Below are 22,920 nucleotides of genomic sequence, written 5' to 3'. Positions count from 1 at the left end.
CCTTTTACGTCCCCCCTTGTATTTTGAAAGGGGGACTGGGACTATGGCGCGCGAATACAAAGGCATCTTATATCTTCTCTCAGAGATACTGATATAACTTCTTGGCTGAACTGAAGATTTCTTTTGACCGGACCATAGCCTACTCGATCACGCGCAACACGTCGCAAGCTGCTTGCCCTATAGCGCGAGTCAGGGTGGGAAATAAGGATTTTTTTAAACTGGACATTAGACCAGAGACCCTCCTGACTTGGAATAAATAAACTGGTCCGTGACCATTGGCCAGAGCACGTCGTCTGCTAAGCTAAGGAAGTGGATAATTAAAATATTAGAATTTTAATGTGTGGACTCTGGTTACCCTTGAATTTTTTAGTAGTCTCGTGGACCACTGACCACCCCCCCCTCCGATTTAATTTTTGAACTGTACCAGGCGATTTTTAAATTCGTCATTTGCCCTGTGTTACCGCCTTATTTCCCACGCTGGCACGAGCTGCTTTGCGTTGTCGAGTGCGTGATGGAGCGGGCTATGCCTGGAGTCCCAACCCCCGTTACTTACTACCAAAATACCCACTAGTATAGCCCACTCGATCACGCTCTCTTTTCCCCGGCTACATATTTTGAAGAGGGCACTTTTTAGGCGTATTTATTAACAATCTTGGATCACCTTTGTGGACTTTTAGGGTAGCCCTTAAAAATTGAGTCGGCATTGCCCTGACTATATTGTGTTTAAGGTTTATAAGCTTAATATCAAACAGACGTTAGTTAATGCTACAAAAAAGTTCGAAATTGAAAATCTCGGATCGTCGTTGAGAAGTTTTAAGGACATCCGAATTTCATATTGGGCTTATGAAAAGTTTGAGCTAAAGGTTAAACAGACATAGGCTAAATCAGCGTTTTAAAAAATTGTGTAAAACTGTCAATTTGGTCCTATTTGTGGAATTTTTAGGGGAGCGCCTCGCGTTTCAATAAAGGGTTGTAAAAAATTGTATTATGTTAATTACAATAAGAATACAAACTTTCAATGAGTTACGTTTTTATTTTTTGGAGTATCATTATAAATAAATGACTGATTGAGCAAAAGTTACGGTCCCATTTTTATATGTTTCTGCTTAGTGTAGATTTTGAAAATGTAAAACAGTTTCTTAACAATCTTAATTAAAATGAAGACTGAAGGAGCAGATATTAATCAAAAATGTCTTGATTAGAATCAAGTCCTAAAAAGTATTCTAGGAGAGCGATAGCTCTCTTAGATAAGACCTCATACCGACTTTAATGTATAAGGATGGTTTTTTGATTGGTTATAACTTTTTTTGTATCGTATTAACTGCTTTGAAAAAATTCCACAGAACTACAATTCGGGCCCTTAATATGTGGTTAAAATTTCAAGAAGATCCATTAATTAGTCTAATTTATAAAAAATAAAGTTGCTAAGGGTGGTTTTCATTTCCATAAATTAATCAGCCCTTTTGGTGAAAAAGTTAAATTTTCCCATAGAAATAACATGGAGTTTTTTTAAAATTTAGCCATTTTGTCGCCACCCTTTTGAAATGAAATATTCGTTTGTTACGTTTGGGAACGGTTTTATATCAAAATTTAAACCTTTTTCTAGGACCATTTTTAAGGTTTTTGAGAAAAATTAATTTTAAGTATGTTTAATTTTAAATTTTAAAAACTACCCCAATCTGCGATATTTTAGCATGGATACGCTGTTTTATTGGTAAATATCAGCGCGACCAATATTGGCCTTTTTTTACGTATAGTTGCGTCATAATAATCCGATTGTTTTTTCTTTATGCCTTTTGGTTGAAATGGCCTATCGATAGTGAGATAAGACTGCTTTAATATTGCCGCCGTGACAAATTACCCCGTTTGTGGCCGCCATTTTTTTTAAGGGGAAAAAAATTTGAGAGTGGGTCCTTTTTCGTTGCCATTTTCATATTTTTTGAGGATTTGCTCATGGATGGATTTTAAATATAATATAAAGTAGGTTTCAAGCTTTAATATAAGCCTAATTTCATAATTTTAAACCTTTTTATTGTCCCACAATCTATTTCTAAACTTGGCACTTTCTTTAAGGCGGTGAAATTGCGCTAAGCCTTGGCTTACCTTTAATTTTTGCCATTTATAAAAATGTTTACCTCTTGTTGTTACTTCGCCTTCTTGTATCGTCGTGTTTTTAAAGTTTAGACTTTGAAAGTAGTGCTTAGTTTTCTTAAATATTACTTAATTGTATAAAATTTCAATATTATAATTGCCTAAAACGTCCGTATTAACGAATTCAATGTTTTTTGTTGAAGGGACGCGCCTTGCATTTGAATTTCGTTCCCTCGAAACTACCCCCTTTAAGAGACCGGCCGCCGGAGGCTTTTTCTTTAAAGCCCTCTCGGTCGCTCGTTCAGCCCTGAAAACAGCTGTAGTGACTCTGTTTGAGTCTGTTATTTACTAAAAATGTATGCGGTCAGTGTGTTGTTTTTGCATTTTAATGCTTCTAATCGTGGTGCACGTCGAGGTTTACGAATCCAACGTGTGTTGCTAAATGAAAATCAAGGGTGGATACTATATGATCTAATGATCTATGCTTTAAAAGGAATTTGACGGCGACAGTCATGCAAAAACGGTATTAGGCCTTGCCAAAAGTTGTCAGTCAATGATATAAGAAATTGACCCTCCGATATCTTCTGACTAGGAGATGGTTATAAAGTTACTAACTCTCGATTTTGGAGGTAGATACTGTCTAGTGACACTTAAAGTAACGACTTAATCTTATAAACAGACTAACATCATAAGCCCATATCGTAAATTCACCGATGTTGATATCTAAGCTTACTTGAAATACCAATACCAATTTTTTTAACTCAATGAATCTTAAATATCAACATCAAAAATTATCTTCTGAAAGAGATATCTACTTATATTCCATTCAAATTTCTCGCAACATTTCAAATTAACGAATAGAAATGTGCAAATGAAGTTCTAACTGATTAATTGGGCAAATTGCTATATTGGTCACCATTACCGATCACAGATAGATTTGCGCCCTTCAGTAGTGTTTATTATGCTTGTGAAATGGTAAGCGAAATCTGTGATTAAAGTTTAAAATAGACATGAGCAAAAAGGGCTTTATTCATATCAACTCGATTACCGAATATCTAAATTTGACTAAAATTAACAAAATATTCTATTCATGGTTAAAAATCTTGTTTGAAGCAGCAAGCCATCTAATCCTTATTTACCTTCTTTTGAAAAAAAATAATAGGTTGATACCTCTTTCAGTAGATGATTCATTGATATTTCAGTTTCATTGAGTTTAAAAAAAATTAGTTCCACCATTGGTTAATTTTCAATATTGACCAATCGACAATCAAAAATTTTAATAACTAAATTACAAAGACCGGTTCAAAACCATATTAGTTTTGAAACGATTAAATTATAATTTTAAACATATATACTAGTTAATTCCTCGTAGGTAATTAGTTTATTTCCTTAGTGAAATTAATGCTGAATATTATATACACAAAGTAAATAATAAATTAACTTCTAAAATTTAAATGTAAAGTGTGTGCATTATTTCCCAATTAATAAAAGATATCCACCTATTTTCATTCAAATTAATTACTAATTTGTGGATAATGGATAGAAAATGTCGAGCTCTAATTGCGATATAGCTAAAATCAATCCCACGGGCTAATTATATTACAATATAACCTTTGCCCTATGTTTACTGTTTTGAATTTTATTTGTAAAATTTAAAACATAAAATAGTATTACAATTTTTTTTATTAAATAATTATTAATAAATTTCAATAAAATAAATTCTGGTTAAATACATTTCCTTAGTTGTCCTGTGGACCACTGCTCACCCTTCGATTTAATTTTTAAACTGGTCATTTTCCCTGTGCCACCGCCTTATTTGCAACGCTGAACTGAAGATTTCTTTTGACCGGACCATAGCCTACTCGATCACGCGCAACACGTCGCAAGCTGCTTGCGCTATAGCGCGAGTCAGGGTGGGAAATAAGGATTTTTTTAAACTGGACATTAGGCCTGAGACCCTCTTGACTTGGAATAAATAAACTGGTCCGTGACAATTGGCCAGAGCACGTCGTCTGCTAAGCTAAGGAAGTGGATAATTAAAATATTAGAATTTTAATGTGTGGACTCTGGTTACCCTTGAATTTTTTAGTAGTCTCGTGGACCACTGACCCCCCTCCGATTTAATTTTTGAACTGTACCAGGCAATTTTTAAACTCGTCATTTGCCCTGTGTTACCGCCTTATTTCCCACGCTGGCGCGAGTTGCTTTGCGTTGTTGAGTGCGTAGTGGAGCGGGCTATGCCTGGAGTCCCAACCCCCGTTACTTACTACCAAAATACCCACTAGCATAGCCCACTCGATCACGCTCTCTTTTCCCCCGGCTACATATTTTGAAGAGGGCACTTTTTAGGCGTATTTATTAACAATCTTGGATCACCTTTGTGGACTTTTAGGGTAGCCCTTATAAACTGAGTCGGCATTGCCCTGACTATTTTGTGTTTAAGGTTTATAAGCTTAATATCAAACAGACGTTAGTTAATGCTACAAAAAAAGTTCGAAATTGATAATCTCAGATCGTCTTTGAGAAGTTTTAAGGACATCCGAATTTCATATTGGGCTTATGAAAAGTTTGAGCTAAAGGTTAAACAGACATAGGCTAAATCAGCGTTTTAAAAAATTGTGTAAAACTGTCAATTTGGTCCTATTTGTGGAATTTTTAGGGGAGCGCCTCGCGTTTCAATAAAGGGTTGTAAAAAATTGTATTATGTTAATTACAATAAGAATACAAACTTTCAATGAGTTACGTTTTTATTTTTTGGAGTATCATTATAAATAAATGACTGATTGAGCTAAAGTTACGGTCCCCTTTTTATATGTTTCTGCTTAGTGTAGATTTTGAAAATGTAAAACAGTTTCTTAACAATCTTAATTAAAATGAAGGCCAAAGGAGCAGATATTAATAAAAAATGTCTTGCTTAGAATCAAGTCCTAAAAAGTATCGATAAGACTGAGGTTATCACTTGTCTGAAGGATCAGATATTAATTTTTCTTTTTAATTGAAACTTAAAGGCATGCTTAAGAAAAAAACAACGTTCCATTACCGTTTTCCGTTGAAATAACTTATTTTACAGGTAATCAATTTCAAAAATTTACTTATCTCGGGTTTTCGGGCACAATTCCATTCCCCCAAAACATTTTATCATTACATTAATTACTTTTGAGAGATAACAAGACATTTTTTATTAATGGGAATCTGGTTTCATTTTTTCGCCACCAATCATAGACATTAGAAAGTCTGTCTATTACGATTAGTTCAATAATAAAAATTAAATAAATCAAATTGATTACAATCAAATCATTAATTACGAGGAGAGTACTTACAGTCTCAACTCAACTTGGACTAAACTCTGCCATACAATGAACTAAGAATGATCATATTATTAAGATTATCCATCTAACAAAATTTAAACCTATAACAATGAAAAACAGGATTAGTTCAATAATAATAATTAATATAAATCAAATTAGTTAAATTAAATTAAATCAAATTAATTAAATTGAAGTACTTACACGCTCAACTGTACTAAAACAACTACTGTACTCAAGCATCAGCACCCTAAGAACAAAGATTGATCATTTGAACAAAGCAGAGAGAATTAGGAACAAAGAAACATCATCTCTCAATCTCAAACTCAAACTATAACTAAACCTAAACCAACGCTAAGCGTTTAAAATTGCGTATCTATTTCTGACCAATAGTAGCTTCACCAAATGACGTCGCCAGTTTTTGTATAAAGCGGAGCAAAAAAAAAATCCCCATATTCGACCAATAGCAATGTCCCAATCTTAGAGACATCATAAAAAGCCCACAATAGAGAATCAGCGAATCAGGATTCACTATTTTGGAGCAGAAGAAAACCAAAGGTTTTTCAGTTAGGCCTAGGCCCTTTGCGAAATGGGTTGTCGAATATTTATCGAATAGTAAAGTCAGTATTCGATATTCGTTCGAATAGTAAAAATGGGTTCAAACGAATACCGAGACGGTTATTCGTCTCGATATTCGATCGAATTATTCGTTAAAGACGAGTATTCGCCCACCCTTAGAATATCGTTACATTTGCTTGATTTAAAGCAAAAATTACAAAAATAATGGTTTCATTGGTTATATTTGAAAATAGTGAAAAAAAACTCAAAATGTGCTTTTCTGGTCGAGAAACGTCGATTTTGAAAATGTTATTAAAAATCGAGGTACATTTTTATTTATTGATCAATCGAGATGAAATCACTTTTAATGAGTATTTTATAGGTAAATAAGCTGAATTGGGTCATAAATATGTCCAGAAAATAATGCATTAAAAAGTGTACCGAAAAAATCGCATGTTTTTTTTCTTCAGGATACAAAATCCGTGACAACGATTTCTTATTGAAAATTGAATTTGAACAGTTTTTTGAATGAATATCGTTACATTTGCTTGAATTAAAGCAAAAAGTACAAAAATAATGGTTTCAGTGATTATATTTGAAAATAGTGAAAAAATTCTCAAAATGTGCTTCTCTGGTCGAGAAACGTCGATTTTGAAAATGTTATTAAAAATCGAGGTACATTTTTATTTAGTGATCAATAGAGATGAAATCACTTTTAATGAGTATTTTATAGGAAATTTAGCTGAATTCGGTCAAAAATTTGTCCAGAAGAAAATGTATTAAAAAGTGTACTCAAAAAATCGCATGTTTTTTTTCTTCAAGATACAAAATCCGTGACAACGATTTCTTATTGAAAATTGAATTTGAACAGTTTTTTGAATGAATATCGTTACATTTGCTTGAATTAAAGCAAAAAGTACAAAAATAATGGTTTCAGTGATTATATTTGAAAATAGTGAAAAAATTCTCAAAATGTGCTTCTCTGGTCGAGAAACGTCGATTTTGAAAATGTTATTAAAAATCGAGGTACATTTTTATTTAGTGATCAATAGAGATGAAATCACTTTTAATGAGTATTTTAAAGGTAATTAAGCTGAATTCGGTCAAAACTTTGTCCAGAAAAAAATGCATTAAAAAGTGTACCGAAAAAATCGCATGTTTGTTTTCTTCAAGATACAAAATCCATGACAACGATTTCTTATTGAAATTGAATTTGAACAGTTTTTTGAATGAATATCGTAAGGGTGGGCGAATACCACTTTTTTACTATCGAGACGAATATCAAATACCCAAAAATTTTCTTATCGAATACCGAGACGAATAATGATTTTTTAATCGAATATCGAATAGTTAGGCTTAACGAAAATATAGTCTTATCGAATACTCGTCGAATAGTAGGCCTAACTATTCGCGAATAATAGGCCTACTATTCGCGAATATTAGGCCTACTATTCGCGAATATTAGGCCTACTATTCGCGAATTCTTGTCGAATACCAAGGCCTACTGTTGTACCCACTTCTTACAAAAATAATATTTATTCAGAAATGAAAATGACTATGCTTTTAGTTTAAAGTACATTTTTAATGGAAAATATTTAACGTTTTGTACACATCTTGGTACTTAAAATAGTCGAGTAATAAAGTAATTACTTAAAAAATATCACACTTATAGGAACAGTTTAGAATATCAATTTTGTACTTCACTGGTTGAACAAATAAGTTGTTTTACTTAAAAGTTCTTTTAACCTTTTAACTTTTGAATTAACTTAATTAAGACATGTCTTCATAACCAGGCTTTTAGACTTTTAGTCCATACTTTAATTTCAGGTGTTGAGCTTCGTAATTTGTAACTAAAAAAGGAAAACCATTCATTAGGATTTAACATTTAAGGAGTGTATGAGGTTAAGGAATATATATGCTGTAAGTTACTAGCACTAACCTTCTAATTTTTGGGTCTTTACTCTTTAGTCTCCTTACTCTTTGGTTAAATTAAATTTTACTAAGTTTTCTCCTTGACAATGCCACATCTCTTAAGATTTTGGTGTAGGAAAAGTAGTTGCTCAAAATGGTCAGTGTTTAAGCTTTCACGACTAGTGGTTAAGATGTTCCCCCCTGAAGAGAACATTCTTTCGCTACTAGCTGAAGACGCTGGCGGTGCCAAGAATTTTTTTGCTACACTGGCTAGTAATTCTAGGAGAGCGATAGCTCTCTTAGATAAGACCTCATACCGACTTTAATGTATAAGGATGGTTTTTTGATTGGTTATAACTTTTTTTGTATCGTATTAACTGCTTTGAAAAAATTCCACAGAACTACAATTCGGGCCCTCAATATGTGGTTAAAATTTCAAAAAGATCCACTCATTAGTTTATTTTATAAAAAATAAAGTTGCTAAGGGTGGTTTTCATTTGCATAAAATGATTCAGCCCTTTTGGTGAAAAAGTTAAATTTTCCCATAGAAATAACATGGAGTTTTTTTCAAATTTAGCCATTTTGTCGCAACCCTTTTGAAATGAAATATTCGTTTGTTACGTTTGGGAACGGTTTTATATCAAAATTTAAACCTTTTTCTAGGACCATTTTTAAGGTTTTTGAGAAAAATTAATTTTAAGTATGTTTAATTTTAAATTTTAAAAACTACCCCAATCTGCGATATTTTAGCATGGATACGCTGTTTTATTGGTAAATATCAGCGAGACCAATATTGGCCTTTTTTTACGTATAGTTGCGTCTTAATAATCCGATTGTTTTTTCTTAATGCCTTTTGGTTGAAATGGCCTATCGATAGTGAGATAAGACTGCTTTAATATTGCCGCCGTGACAAATTACCCCGTTTGTGGCCGCCATTTTTTTAAGGGGAAAAAAATTTGAGAGTGGGTCCTTTTTCGTTGCCATTTTCATATTTTTTGAGGATTTGCTCATGGATGGATTTTAAATATAATTTAAAGTAGGTTTCAAGCTTTAATATAAGCCTAATTTCATAATTTTCCACCTTTTGATTGTCCCACAATCTATTTCTAAACTAGGCACTTTTTTTAAGGCGGTGAAATTGCGCTAAGCCTTGGCTTAACGTTCATTTTTGCCGTTTAAAAAAATGTTTACCTCTCGTTGCCCTTTACTACTTCGCCTTCTCGTATCGTCGTACTTTTAATTAAAGTTTAGACTTTGAAAGTAGTGCTTTGTTTTCTTAAATATTACTTAATTGTATAAAATTTCAATATTATAATTGCGTAAAACGAATTCAATTTTGTTTGTTGATGGGACGCGCCTTGCATTTGAATTTCGTTCCCTCGAAACTACCCCCCGAAGAATTTTTATTTATCGCCGTCTTTCGGTCGCTTCAGCCCGAAAACAGCTGTAGTGAGAATTTAGAAATGTTATTTATTAAAAATGTATGCGCTCAGTGTGTTGTTGTGTTTGCATTTTAATGCTTCTAGAAAATCGTGGTGCGCGTCGCGGTTTACGAATCCAACGTGTGTTGCGAAATGAAAATCAAGGGTGGATACTACATGATCTATGCTTTAAAAGGAATTTGACCGCGCCATGCAGTCAAGCAAAACGGTATTAGGCCTTGCCAAAACTTGACTGAGCTATTGCGCCTTGTCAGATTATCTTGTCTATCTATCAATGATATAATAAATTCACCCTCGGATATCCTGTGACGAGGAGATGGTTTTAAAGTTACTAACACTCGATTTTGGAGGTAGATACTGTCTTGTGACACTTGATGTAACGATTTTATCTTATAAACAGACTATTATCATAAGCCCATATCGTAAATTAACCGCTGTTGATATCAAAGCTTAATTGAAATACTGATACCAATTTTTTAACTCAATGAATCATCAAAAATTATCTACTAAAAGAGATATCTACTTATATTCCATTCAAATTTCTCGCAACATTTCTAATTAACGAGTAGAAATGTGCAAATGAAGTTCAAACTGATTAATTGGGCAAATTGCTATTTTGGTCACCATTACCGATCACAGATAGATTTGCGCCCTTCAGTAGTGTTTATTATGCTTGTGAAATGGATAGCGAAATCTGTGATTAAAGTTTAAAATGGACATGAGCAAAAACGGCTTTATTCATATCAACTCTATTACCGAATATCTAAATTTGACTAAAATTAACAAAATATTCTATTCATGGTTAAAAATCTTGTTTGAAGCAGCAAGCCATCTAATCCTTATTTACCTTCTTTTGAAAAAAAATAATAGGTTGATACCTCTTTCAGTAGATGATTCATTGATATTTCAGTTTCATTGAGTTTAAAAAAAATTAGTTCCACCATTGGTTGATTTTCAATATTGACCAATCGATAATCACAAATTTTAATAACTAAATTATTAAAACCGGTTCAAAACCATATTAGTTTTGAAACGATTAAATTATAATTTTAAACATATATACTAGTTAATTCCTCGTAGGTAATTAGTTAATTGTCTTAGTCAAATTAATGCTGAATATTACATACAAAAAGTAAATAATAAATTCAACTTCTAAAATTTAAATGTAAAGTGTGTGCATTATTTCCCAATTAATATAAGATATCCACTTATTTTCATTCAAATTAATTACTAATTTGTGGATAATGGATAGAAAATGTCGAGCTCTAATTGCGATATAGCTAAAATCAATCCCACTGGCTATTTATAATACAATATAACCTTTGCCCTATGTTTACTGTTTTGAATTTTATTTGTGAAATTTAAAACATAAAATAGTATTACAATTTTTTTAATTAAATAATTATTAATAAATTTCAATAAAATAAATTCTGGTTAAATACATAACACTACTTTTTACTAAGTTTCTGAAATTATCAGAGCTAAATATCAAAGACACATATTTAATTGCTCTCATTTCGACATAACTGCAACCGTATAGATTCATTCATTTAATAACATTTTTAAAGGGATGTATTAACTTTTAAAGGTGAAAACCCAGCTGACTTAGAACTTTAGAAGCAGGCTGGGAAATAGCACACTTCCTCTGGTCCAAAACCAGTTTATTAATTGCTTGGACTAGTTTTTTAATTCAAGAAGTGGGGGTTACTGGTCCTCGGGACCAGTTTATTAATTGCAAATCTATTGGAGAGCAAAGGCTGGGACCAGTCCGGAGACCAGTAAATAATTTCAGACACTAGGGGGTCACTGGTCCAAAGGACTAGTTTAAAAAATATCCTTATTTCCCAGCCTGTTTAGAAGTAAAAAAATACCAGGCTGCCAGGCTGTCTCTAACACAACAGAGTTGGCCATTCTCGCTTATGAGAAATGAATCCTTGTCATATGCATCTCTGGACTTTAGGAGCTCCAGGAGTCAGACTCCCAACTGAAGCAGGGTGGGAAATAGGGATTTTTTTAAAACTAGACATTGGGCCAGCGACCCCCTGCCCAGGAATAAATGAACTGGTCCATGACCATTGACCAGGGCGCGGCGTCTGCTAAACTAAAGAAGTGGGTAATTAAAATAGTTGAGATAATGGGTACGTTCAGTAACGAAAATCTCAAGGAAATCGCAGATTTCTTGATGTTTACTTGATGGGCTCGAGACGTCACAGTGACGTATATGGCTTTTGTACAGAAAAGTGACGCTTTGAGGTTAGCGCTGTTTTCGAAAATATAGTTGGGGAACTAGGGGAAACGTCTTACTGGCCCTCAAAACGTCACGAAGCGCAAGTGGCGCTATTCAATTATTAAAACGACCTCGCAAAAATAAATTTTTTTAAGAAAATTATGTCTATTTGAATGGTAGAAGTATTTTTGCATTGAAAACTAATACAATTACTATAGGAATAGCATTATTGGAATTTAATTTTTAAATCCCGCGCCAACTTTTCGTCTGTCAAATGTTCAACAGTCAAATGCTACGTCACGCCATCAAAAAAACCATATCGATTAGATGGTTTTTTTGATGAGCAAGCGCTGAGCATCATGACGTCAAAACCGGAAACACTAAAAAGCGTACAGTGGGGAAAATCTGGCATCGCTTAGTAAGCGGTTTCATCAAAGAGGGTTACTGAACGTACCCAATGTCTGGACCCTGGTTACCCTAGAATTTCCTTAGTGGTCCTGTGGTCCACTGCTCCCCCTCCGATTTAATTTTTAAACTGGTCATTTTCCCTGTGCCACCGCCTTATTTACAACGCTGAACCAAGAAGTTATATCAGTATCTCAGAGAGAAGATATAAATTCGCCAGATTTCCAGCTTTATTTCCAGTCCTAACGTAGGTCCGCAGTCAATCCCCGTCTCTAAATTACAACCAGCATCTCATTGGTTCTTGAAAACTCACGTCAGCGCGACGACGCGAGTGAGGAAAATTTCCGACTGACTAGAGCGAAATAGCCCGGCGCCTCCTTTTACGTCCCCCCTTGTATTTTGAAAGGGGGACTGGGACTATGGCGCGCGAATACAAAGGCATCTTATATCTTCTCTCAGAGATACTGATATAACTTCTTGGCTGAACTGAAGATTTCTTTTGACCGGACCATAGCCTACTCGATCACGCGCAACACGTCGCAAGCTGCTTGCCCTATAGCGCGAGTCAGGGTGGGAAATAAGGATTTTTTTAAACTGGACATTAGACCAGAGACCCTCCTGACTTGGAATAAATAAACTGGTCCGTGACCATTGGCCAGAGCACGTCGTCTGCTAAGCTAAGGAAGTGGATAATTAATTATTAGAATTTTAATGTGTGGACTCTGGTTACCCTTGAATTTTTTAGTAGTCTCGTGGACCACTGACCCCCCCCCCTCCGATTTAATTTTTGAACTGTACCAGGCGATTTTTAAATTCGTCATTTGCCCTGTGTTACCGCCTTATTTCCCACGCTGGCACGAGCTGCTTTGCGTTGTCGAGTGCGTGATGGAGCGGGCTATGCCTGGAGTCCCAACCCCCGTTACTTACTACCAAAATACCCACTAGTATAGCCCACTCGATCACGCTCTCTTTTCCCCGGCTACATATTTTGAAGAGGGCACTTTTTAGGCGTATTTATTAACAATCTTGGATCACCTTTGTGGACTTTTAGGGTAGCCCTTAAAAATTGAGTCGGCATTGCCCTGACTATATTGTGTTTAAGGTTTATAAGCTTAATATCAAACAGACGTTAGTTAATGCTACAAAAAAGTTCGAAATTGAAAATCTCGGATCGTCGTTGAGAAGTTTTAAGGACATCCGAATTTCATATTGGGCTTATGAAAAGTTTGAGCTAAAGGTTAAACAGACATAGGCTAAATCAGCGTTTTAAAAAATTGTGTAAAACTGTCAATTTGGTCCTATTTGTGGAATTTTTAGGGGAGCGCCTCGCGTTTCAATAAAGGGTTGTAAAAAATTGTATTATGTTAATTACAATAAGAATACAAACTTTCAATGAGTTACGTTTTTATTTTTTGGAGTATCATTATAAATAAATGACTGATTGAGCAAAAGTTACGGTCCCATTTTTATATGTTTCTGCTTAGTGTAGATTTTGAAAATGTAAAACAGTTTCTTAACAATCTTAATTAAAATGAAGACTGAAGGAGCAGATATTAATCAAAAATGTCTTGATTAGAATCAAGTCCTAAAAAGTATTCTAGGAGAGCGATAGCTCTCTTAGATAAGACCTCATACCGACTTTAATGTATAAGGATGGTTTTTTGATTGGTTATAACTTTTTTTGTATCGTATTAACTGCTTTGAAAAAATTCCACAGAACTACAATTCGGGCCCTTAATATGTGGTTAAAATTTCAAGAAGATCCATTAATTAGTCTAATTTATAAAAAATAAAGTTGCTAAGGGTGGTTTTCATTTCCATAAATTAATCAGCCCTTTTGGTGAAAAAGTTAAATTTTCCCATAGAAATAACATGGAGTTTTTTTAAAATTTAGCCATTTTGTCGCCACCCTTTTGAAATGAAATATTCGTTTGTTACGTTTGGGAACGGTTTTATATCAAAATTTAAACCTTTTTCTAGGACCATTTTTAAGGTTTTTGAGAAAAATTAATTTTAAGTATGTTTAATTTTAAATTTTAAAAACTACCCCAATCTGCGATATTTTAGCATGGATACGCTGTTTTATTGGTAAATATCAGCGCGACCAATATTGGCCTTTTTTTACGTATAGTTGCGTCATAATAATCCGATTGTTTTTTCTTTATGCCTTTTGGTTGAAATGGCCTATCGATAGTGAGATAAGACTGCTTTAATATTGCCGCCGTGACAAATTACCCCGTTTGTGGCCGCCATTTTTTTTAAGGGGAAAAAAATTTGAGAGTGGGTCCTTTTTCGTTGCCATTTTCATATTTTTTGAGGATTTGCTCATGGATGGATTTTAAATATAATATAAAGTAGGTTTCAAGCTTTAATATAAGCCTAATTTCATAATTTTCCACCTTTTTATTGTCCCACAATCTATTTCTAAACTTGGCACTTTCTTTAAGGCGGTGAAATTGCGCTAAGCCTTGGCTTACCTTTAATTTTTGCCATTTATAAAAATGTTTACCTCTTGTTGTTACTTCGCCTTCTTGTATCGTCGTGTTTTTAAAGTTTAGACTTTGAAAGTAGTGCTTAGTTTTCTTAAATATTACTTAATTGTATAAAATTTCAATATTATAATTGCCTAAAACGTCCGTATTAACGAATTCAATGTTTTTTGTTGAAGGGACGCGCCTTGCATTTGAATTTCGTTCCCTCGAAACTACCCCCTTTAAGAGACCGGCCGCCGGAGGCTTTTTCTTTAAAGCCCTCTCGGTCGCTCGTTCAGCCCTGAAAACAGCTGTAGTGACTCTGTTTGAGTCTGTTATTTACTAAAAATGTATGCGGTCAGTGTGTTGTTTTTGCATTTTAATGCTTCTAATCGTGGTGCACGTCGAGGTTTACGAATCCAACGTGTGTTGCTAAATGAAAATCAAGGGTGGATACTATATGATCTAATGATCTATGCTTTAAAAGGAATTTGACGGCGACAGTCATGCAAAAACGGTATTAGGCCTTGCCAAAAGTTGTCAGTCAATGATATAAGAAATTGACCCTCCGATATCTTCTGACTAGGAGATGGTTATAAAGTTACTAACTCTCGATTTTGGAGGTAGATACTGTCTAGTGACACTTAAAGTAACGACTTAATCTTATAAACAGACTAACATCATAAGCCCATATCGTAAATTCACCGATGTTGATATCTAAGCTTACTTGAAATACCAATACCAATTTTTTTAACTCAATGAATCTTAAATATCAACATCAAAAATTATCTTCTGAAAGAGATATCTACTTATATTCCATTCAAATTTCTCGCAACATTTCAAATTAATGAAGTTCTAACTGATTAATTGGGCAAATTGCTATATTGGTCACCATTACCGATCACAGATAGATTTGCGCCCTTCAGTAGTGTTTATTATGCTTGTGAAATGGTAAGCGAAATCTGTGATTAAAGTTTAAAATAGACATGAGCAAAAAGGGCTTTATTCATATCAACTCGATTACCGAATATCTAAATTTGACTAAAATTAACAAAATATTCTATTCATGGTTAAAAATCTTGTTTGAAGCAGCAAGCCATCTAATCCTTATTTACCTTCTTTTGAAAAAAAATAATAGGTTGATACCTCTTTCAGTAGATGATTCATTGATATTTCAGTTTCATTGAGTTTAAAAAAAATTAGTTCCACCATTGGTTAATTTTCAATATTGACCAATCGACAATCAAAAATTTTAATAACTAAATTACAAAGACCGGTTCAAAACCATATTAGTTTTGAAACGATTAAATTATAATTTTAAACATATATACTAGTTAATTCCTCGTAGGTAATTAGTTTATTTCCTTAGTGAAATTAATGCTGAATATTATATACACAAAGTAAATAATAAATTAACTTCTAAAATTTAAATGTAAAGTGTGTGCATTATTTCCCAATTAATAAAAGATATCCACCTATTTTCATTCAAATTAATTACTAATTTGTGGATAATGGATAGAAAATGTCGAGCTCTAATTGCGATATAGCTAAAATCAATCCCACGGGCTAATTATATTACAATATAACCTTTGCCCTATGTTTACTGTTTTGAATTTTATTTGTAAAATTTAAAACATAAAATAGTATTACAATTTTTTTTATTAAATAATTATTAATAAATTTCAATAAAATAAATTCTGGTTAAATACATAACACTACTTTTTATTAATTTTCTGAAATTATCAGAGCTAAATATCAAAGACACATATTTAATTGCTCTCATTTCGACACAACTGCAACCGTATAGATTTATTCATTTAATAACATTTCTCATTTCTAATTATTTAAATTCAAAGGGCTGTATTAACTTTTAAAGGTGAAAACCCAGCTGACTTAGAAGTAAAAAAATACCAGGCTGCCATTCTGTCTCTTTACACAACAGAGTTGGCCATTCTCGCTTATGAGAAATGAATCCTTGTCATATGCATCTCTGGACTTTAGGAGCTCCAGGACTCCCAACTGAATCAGGGTGGGAAATAGGAATTTTTTTAAAACTAGACATTGGGCCAGCGACCCCCTGCCCAGGAATAAATGAACTGGTCCATGACCATTGACCAGGGCGCGGCGTCTGCTAAACTAAAGAAGTGGGTAATTAAAATAGTTGAGATAATGTCTGGACCCTGGTTACCCTAGAATTTCCTTAGTTGTCCTGTGGACCACTGCTCACCCTTCGATTTAATTTTTAAACTGGTCATTTTCCCTGTGCCACCGCCTTATTTGCAACGCTGAACTGAAGATTTCTTTTGACCGGACCATAGCCTACTCGATCACGCGCAACACGTCGCAAGCTGCTTGCGCTATAGCGCGAGTCAGGGTGGGAAATAAGGATTTTTTTAAACTGGACATTAGGCCTGAGACCCTCTTGACTTGGAATAAATAAACTGGTCCGTGACAATTGGCCAGAGCACGTCGTCTGCTAAGCTAAGGAAGTGGATAATTAAAATATTAGAATTTTAATGTGTGGACTCTGGTTACCCTTGAATTTTTTAGTAGTCTCGTGGACCACTGACCCCCCTCCGATTTAATTTTTGAACTGTACCAGGCAATTTTTAAACTCGTCATTTGCCCTGTGTTACCGCCTTATTTCCCACGCTGGCGCGAGTTGCTTTGCGTTGTTGAGTGCGTAGTGGAGCGGGCTATGCCTGGAGTCCCAACCCCCGTTACTTACTACCAAAATACCCACTAGCATAGCCCACTCGATCACGCTCTCTTTTCCCCCGGCTACATATTTTGAAGAGGGCACTTTTTAGGCGTATTTATTAACAATCTTGGATCACCTTTGTGGACTTTTAGGGTAGCCCTTATAAACTGAGTCGGCATTGCCCTGACTATTTTGTGTTTAAGGTTTATAAGCTTAATATCAAACAGACGTTAGTTAATGCTACAAAAAAAGTTCGAAATTGATAATCTCAGATCGTCTTTGAGAAGTTTTAAGGACATCCGAATTTCATATTGGGCTTATGAAAAGTTTGAGCTAAAGGTTAAACAGACATAGGCTAAATCAGCGTTTTAAAAAATTGTGTAAAACTGTCAATTTGGTCCTATTTGTGGAATTTTTAGGGGAGCGCCTCGCGTTTCAATAAAGGGTTGTAAAAAATTGTATTATGTTAATTACAATAAGAATACAAACTTTCAATGAGTTACGTTTTTATTTTTTGGAGTATCATTATAAATAAATGACTGATTGAGCTAAAGTTACGGTCCCCTTTTTATATGTTTCTGCTTAGTGTAGATTTTGAAAATGTAAAACAGTTTCTTAACAATCTTAATTAAAATGAAGGCCAAAGGAGCAGATATTAATAAAAAATGTCTTGCTTAGAATCAAGTCCTAAAAAGTATCGATAAGACTGAGGTTATCACTTGTCTGAAGGATCAGATATTAATTTTTCTTTTTAATTGAAACTTAAAGGCATGCTTAAGAAAAAAACAACGTTCCATTACCGTTTTCCGTTGAAATAACTTATTTTACAGGTAATCAATTTCAAAAATTTACTTATCTCGGGTTTTCGGGCACAATTCCATTCCCCCAAAACATTTTATCATTACATTAATTACTTTTGAGAGATAATGTGTCAAAATAAGCTTTAAAACAATAAAAAACTGAATGAGCGGTCTGTTTAGCCATGACCAAAACCTTCAAATCAGTGTTGCTAATGTTAGAAAGTGGATGTTCCCACTTCCATTTTAAAAATTTGACGCATTTCCCACACCCCCTTTTTAACAGTCATATTTATCTGGACTATTTTATCATACTAAGTTTAATATGGAATATCACTCCGCATGGCTTTGACAATATGTACAAATGCTATAAAGCTTTAAAATTCTCAAAATATGCTTTCTTTTTTTTCAGTGCCAAACTTAAAATCACCGAATTTATTTCAAAATGTCGCTTGAAATTATTAAACCGGATAAAATTTTCAAAAATGCACTAATTTTAACTGTGCAGTTAAAATTAGTGCATTTTTGAAAATTTTGCACTATTAACCCTTGAACAGGAAAATTCCGACATTTGATTGATTTCGGAAAAATATTACTTTTTCCCCACAGAGCCTAAAACCAAACCTAAATCTCCCACGATGTGGGAAATTACCCACACATTGGCAACACTGCTTTAAAAACTTACAACAAGCACACTTTCGAGACATGTTCTGAACAAATTAGTGCTTAACCCTCTAATAGTACGACCACGGAGAATTGATGTAAACTGTAGTTGAAATATATTCATGTGCGACCTGCGGCACTGAATGGTCTCTAACCATTGTTTGAAACTAGAGAGAGAAATAAGGAGCAGCATTCATCATGTCCTGAGCTATGAGAATGAACAGTATGACTGTTGACTGAAGTACACTAGACATTACATCATTTTGCATAACCACGAGTAAAAATCTAACTGTCCCTACTTAATTTTCCGCCATTGTTTTAAAACGTATTCACTGCGAAGCATACCGGGCACAAATGAGGGAACCTTTTAAAACTCAATGTCATACACGTACTCTCTCAAAAGTAATTAATGTAATGATAAAATGTTTTGGGGGAATGGAATTGTGCCCGAAAACCCGAGATAAGTAAATTTTTGAAATTGATTACCTGTAAAATAAGTTATTTCAACGGAAAACGGTAATGAAACGTTGTTTTTTTCTTAAGCATGCCTTTAAGTTTCAATTAAAAAGAAAAATTAATATCTGAACCTTCAGACAAGTGATAACCTCAGTCTTATCGATACTTTTTAGGACTTGATTCTAAGCAAGACATTTTTTATTAATGGGAATCTGGTTTCATTTTTTCGCCACCAATCATAGACATTAGAAAGTCTGTCTATTACGATTAGTTCAATAATAAAAATTAAATAAATCAAATTGATTACAATCAAATCATTAATTACGAGGAGAGTACTTACAGTCTCAACTCAACTTGGACTAAACTCTGCCATACAATGAACTAAGAATGATCATATTATTAAGATTATCCATCTAACAAAATTTAAACCTATAACAATGAAAAACAGGATTAGTTCAATAATAATAATTAATATAAATCAAATTAGTTAAATTAAATTAAATCAAATTAATTAAATTGAAGTACTTACACGCTCAACTGTACTAAAACAACTACTGTACTCAAGCATCAGCACCCTAAGAACAAAGATTGATCATTTGAACAAAGCAGAGAGAATTAGGAACAAAGAAACATCATCTCTCAATCTCAAACTCAAACTATAACTAAACCTAAACCAACGCTAAGCGTTTAAAATTGCGTATCTATTTCTGACCAATAGTAGCTTCACCAAATGACGTCGCCAGTTTTTGTATAAAGCGGAGCAAAAAAAAAATCCCCATATTCGACCAATAGCAATGTCCCAATCTTAGAGACATCATAAAAAGCCCACAATAGAGAATCAGCGAATCAGGATTCACTATTTTGGAGCAGAAGAAAACCAAAGGTTTTTCAGTTAGGCCTAGGCCCTTTGCGAAATGGGTTGTCGAATATTTATCGAATAGTAAAGTCAGTATTCGATATTCGTTCGAATAGTAAAAATCGGTTCAAACGAATACCGAGACGGTTATTCGTCTCGATATTCGATCGAATTATTCGTTAAAGACGAGTATTCGCCCACCCTTAGAATATCGTTACATTTGCTTGATTTAAAGCAAAAATTACAAAAATAATGGTTTCATTGGTTATATTTGAAAATAGTGAAAAAAAACTCAAAATGTGCTTTTCTGGTCGAGAAACGTCGATTTTGAAAATGTTATTAAAAATCGAGGTACATTTTTATTTATTGATCAATCGAGATGAAATCACTTTTAATGAGTATTTTATAGGTAAATAAGCTGAATTGGGTCATAAATATGTCCAGAAAATAATGCATAAAAAAGTGTACCGAAAAAATCGCATGTTTTTTTTCTTCAGGATACAAAATCCGTGACAACGATTTCTTATTGAAAATTGAATTTGAACAGTTTTTTGAATGAATATCGTTACATTTGCTTGAATTAAAGCAAAAAGTACAAAAATAATGGTTTCAGTGATTATATTTGAAAATAGTGAAAAAATTCTCAAAATGTGCTTCTCTGGTCGAGAAACGTCGATTTTGAAAATGTTATTAAAAATCGAGGTACATTTTTATTTATTGATCAATCGAGATGAAATCACTTTTAATGAGTATTTTAAAGGTAATTAAGCTGAATTCGGTCAAAACTTTGTCCAGAAAAAAATGCATTAAAAAGTGTACCGAAAAAATCGCATGTTTTTTTTCTTCAAGATACAAAATCCGTGACAACGATTTCTTATTGAAAATTGAATTTGAACAGTTTTTTGAATGAATATCGTTACATTTGCTTGAATTAAAGCAAAAAGTACAAAAATAATGGTTTCATTGGTTATATTTGAAAATAGTGAAAACATTCTCAAAATGTGCTTCTCTGGTCGAGAAACGTCGATTTTGAAAATGTTATTAAAAATCGAGGTACATTTTTATTTATTGATCAATCGAGATGAAATCACTTTTAATGAGTATTTTAAAGGTAATTAAGCTGAATTCGGTCAAAACTTTGTCCAGAAAAAAATGCATTAAAAAGTGTACCGAAAAAATCGCATGTTTTTTTTCTTCAAGATACAAAATCCGTGACAACGATTTCTTATTGAAAATTGAATTTGAACAGTTTTTTGAATGAATATCGTTACATTTGCTTGAATTAAAGCAAAAAGTACAAAAATAATGGTTTCATTGGTTATATTTGAAAATAGTGAAAAAAAACTCAAAATGTGCTTTTCTGGTCGAGAAACGTCGATTTTGAAAATGGTACTAATAATCGAGGTACATTTTTATTTATTGATCAATCGAGATGAAATCACTTTTAATGAGTATTTTATACGTAATTAAGCTGAATTCGGTCAAACATTTGTCCAGAAGAAAATGCATTAAAAAGTGTACCGAAAAAATCGCATGTTTTTTTCTTCAAGATACAAAATCCGTGACAACGATTTCGTATTGAAAATTGAATTTGAACAGTTTTTTGAATGAATATCGTTACATTTGCTTGAATTAAAGCAAAAAGTACAAAAATAATGGTTTCATTGGTTATATTTGAAAATAGTGAAAACATTCTCAAAATGTGCTTCTCTGGTCGAGAAACGTCGATTTTGAAAATGTTATTAAAAATCGAGGTACATTTTTATTTATTGATCAATCGAGATGAAATCACTTTTAATGAGTATTTTAAAGGTAATTAAGCTGAATTCGGTCAAAACTTTGTCCAGAAAAAAATGCATTAAAAAGTGTACCGAAAAAATCGCATGTTTTTTTTCTTCAAGATACAAAATCCGTGACAACGATTTCTTATTGAAAATTGAATTTGAACAGTTTTTTGAATGAATATCGTTACATTTGCTTGAATTAAAGCAAAAAGTACAAAAATAATGGTTTCATTGGTTATATTTTAAAATAGTGAAAAAAACCTCAAAATGTGCTTTTCTGGTCGAGAAACGTCGATTTTGAAAATGTTATTAAAAATCGAGGTACATTTTTATTTATTGATCAATCGAGATGAAATTACTTTTAATGAGTATTTTAAAGGTAATTAAGCTGAATTCGGTCAAAACTTTGTCCAGAAAAAAATGCATTAAAAAGTGTACCGAAAAAATCGCATGTTTTTTTTCTTCAAGATACAAAATCCGTGACAACGATTTCTTATTGAAAATTGAATTTGAACAGTTTTTTGAATGAATATCGTTACATTTGCTTGAATTAAAGCAAAAAGTACAAAAATAATGGTTTCATTGGTTATATTTGAAAATAGTGAAAAAAACCTCAAAATGTGCTTTTCTGGTCGAGAAACGTCGATTTTGAAAATGGTACTAATAATCGAGGTACATTTTTATTTATGATCAATAGAGATGAAATCACTTTTAATGAGTATTTTATACGTAATTAAGCTGAATTCGGTCAAAAATTTGTCCAGAAGAAAATGCATTAAAAAGTGTACCGAAAAAATCGCATGTTTTTTTTCTTCAAGATACAAAATCCGTGACAACGATTTCTTATTGAAAATTGAATTTGAACAGTTTTTTGAATGAATATCGTTACATATGCTTGAATTAAAGCAAAAAGTACAAAAATAATGGTTTCATTGGTTATATTTGAAAATAGTGAAAAAAAACTCAAAATGTGCTTTTCTGGTCGAGAAACGTCGATTTTGAAAATGTTATTATAAATCGAGGTACATTTTTATTTATTGATCAATCGAGATGAAATCACTTTTAATGAGTATTTTAAAGGTAATTAAGCTGAATTCGGTCAAAACTTTGTCCAGAAAAAAATGCATTAAAAAGTGTACCGAAAAAATCGCATGTTTTTTTCTTCAAGATACAAAATCCGTGACAACGATTTCTTATTGAAAATTGAATTTGAACAGTTTTTTGAATGAATATCGTTACATTTGCTTGAATTA

At 33.0% G+C, this 22,920-nt stretch overlaps 2 long non-coding RNA genes across 2 annotated transcripts; both read left to right on the top strand.

Moving 5' to 3' along the window:
* The first annotated feature begins 395 nt into the window (after window positions 1-395).
* LOC149607890 (uncharacterized) lies at window positions 396-1,061 on the top strand. Its single transcript, XR_016376958.1, has 2 exons — window positions 396-728; window positions 819-1,061. It is a non-coding gene; the product is annotated as an uncharacterized LOC149607890 (long non-coding RNA).
* An 11,704-nt stretch (window positions 1,062-12,765) lies between these two features.
* Window positions 12,766-13,374, top strand: LOC149607889 (uncharacterized). Its single transcript, XR_016377033.1, has 2 exons — window positions 12,766-13,041; window positions 13,132-13,374. It is a non-coding gene; the product is annotated as an uncharacterized LOC149607889 (long non-coding RNA).
* The last annotated feature ends 9,546 nt before the right edge of the window (window positions 13,375-22,920 follow it).

The sequence above is a fragment of the Phalangium opilio genome, unplaced genomic scaffold, assembly GCF_054372755.1.
Source record: "Phalangium opilio isolate 3A_F unplaced genomic scaffold, DU_Popi_V2 ptg000352l_1, whole genome shotgun sequence".
Lineage (NCBI taxonomy): Eukaryota > Metazoa > Arthropoda > Arachnida > Opiliones > Phalangiidae > Phalangium > Phalangium opilio.
This window is presented reverse-complemented; position numbering and strand designations above follow the sequence as displayed.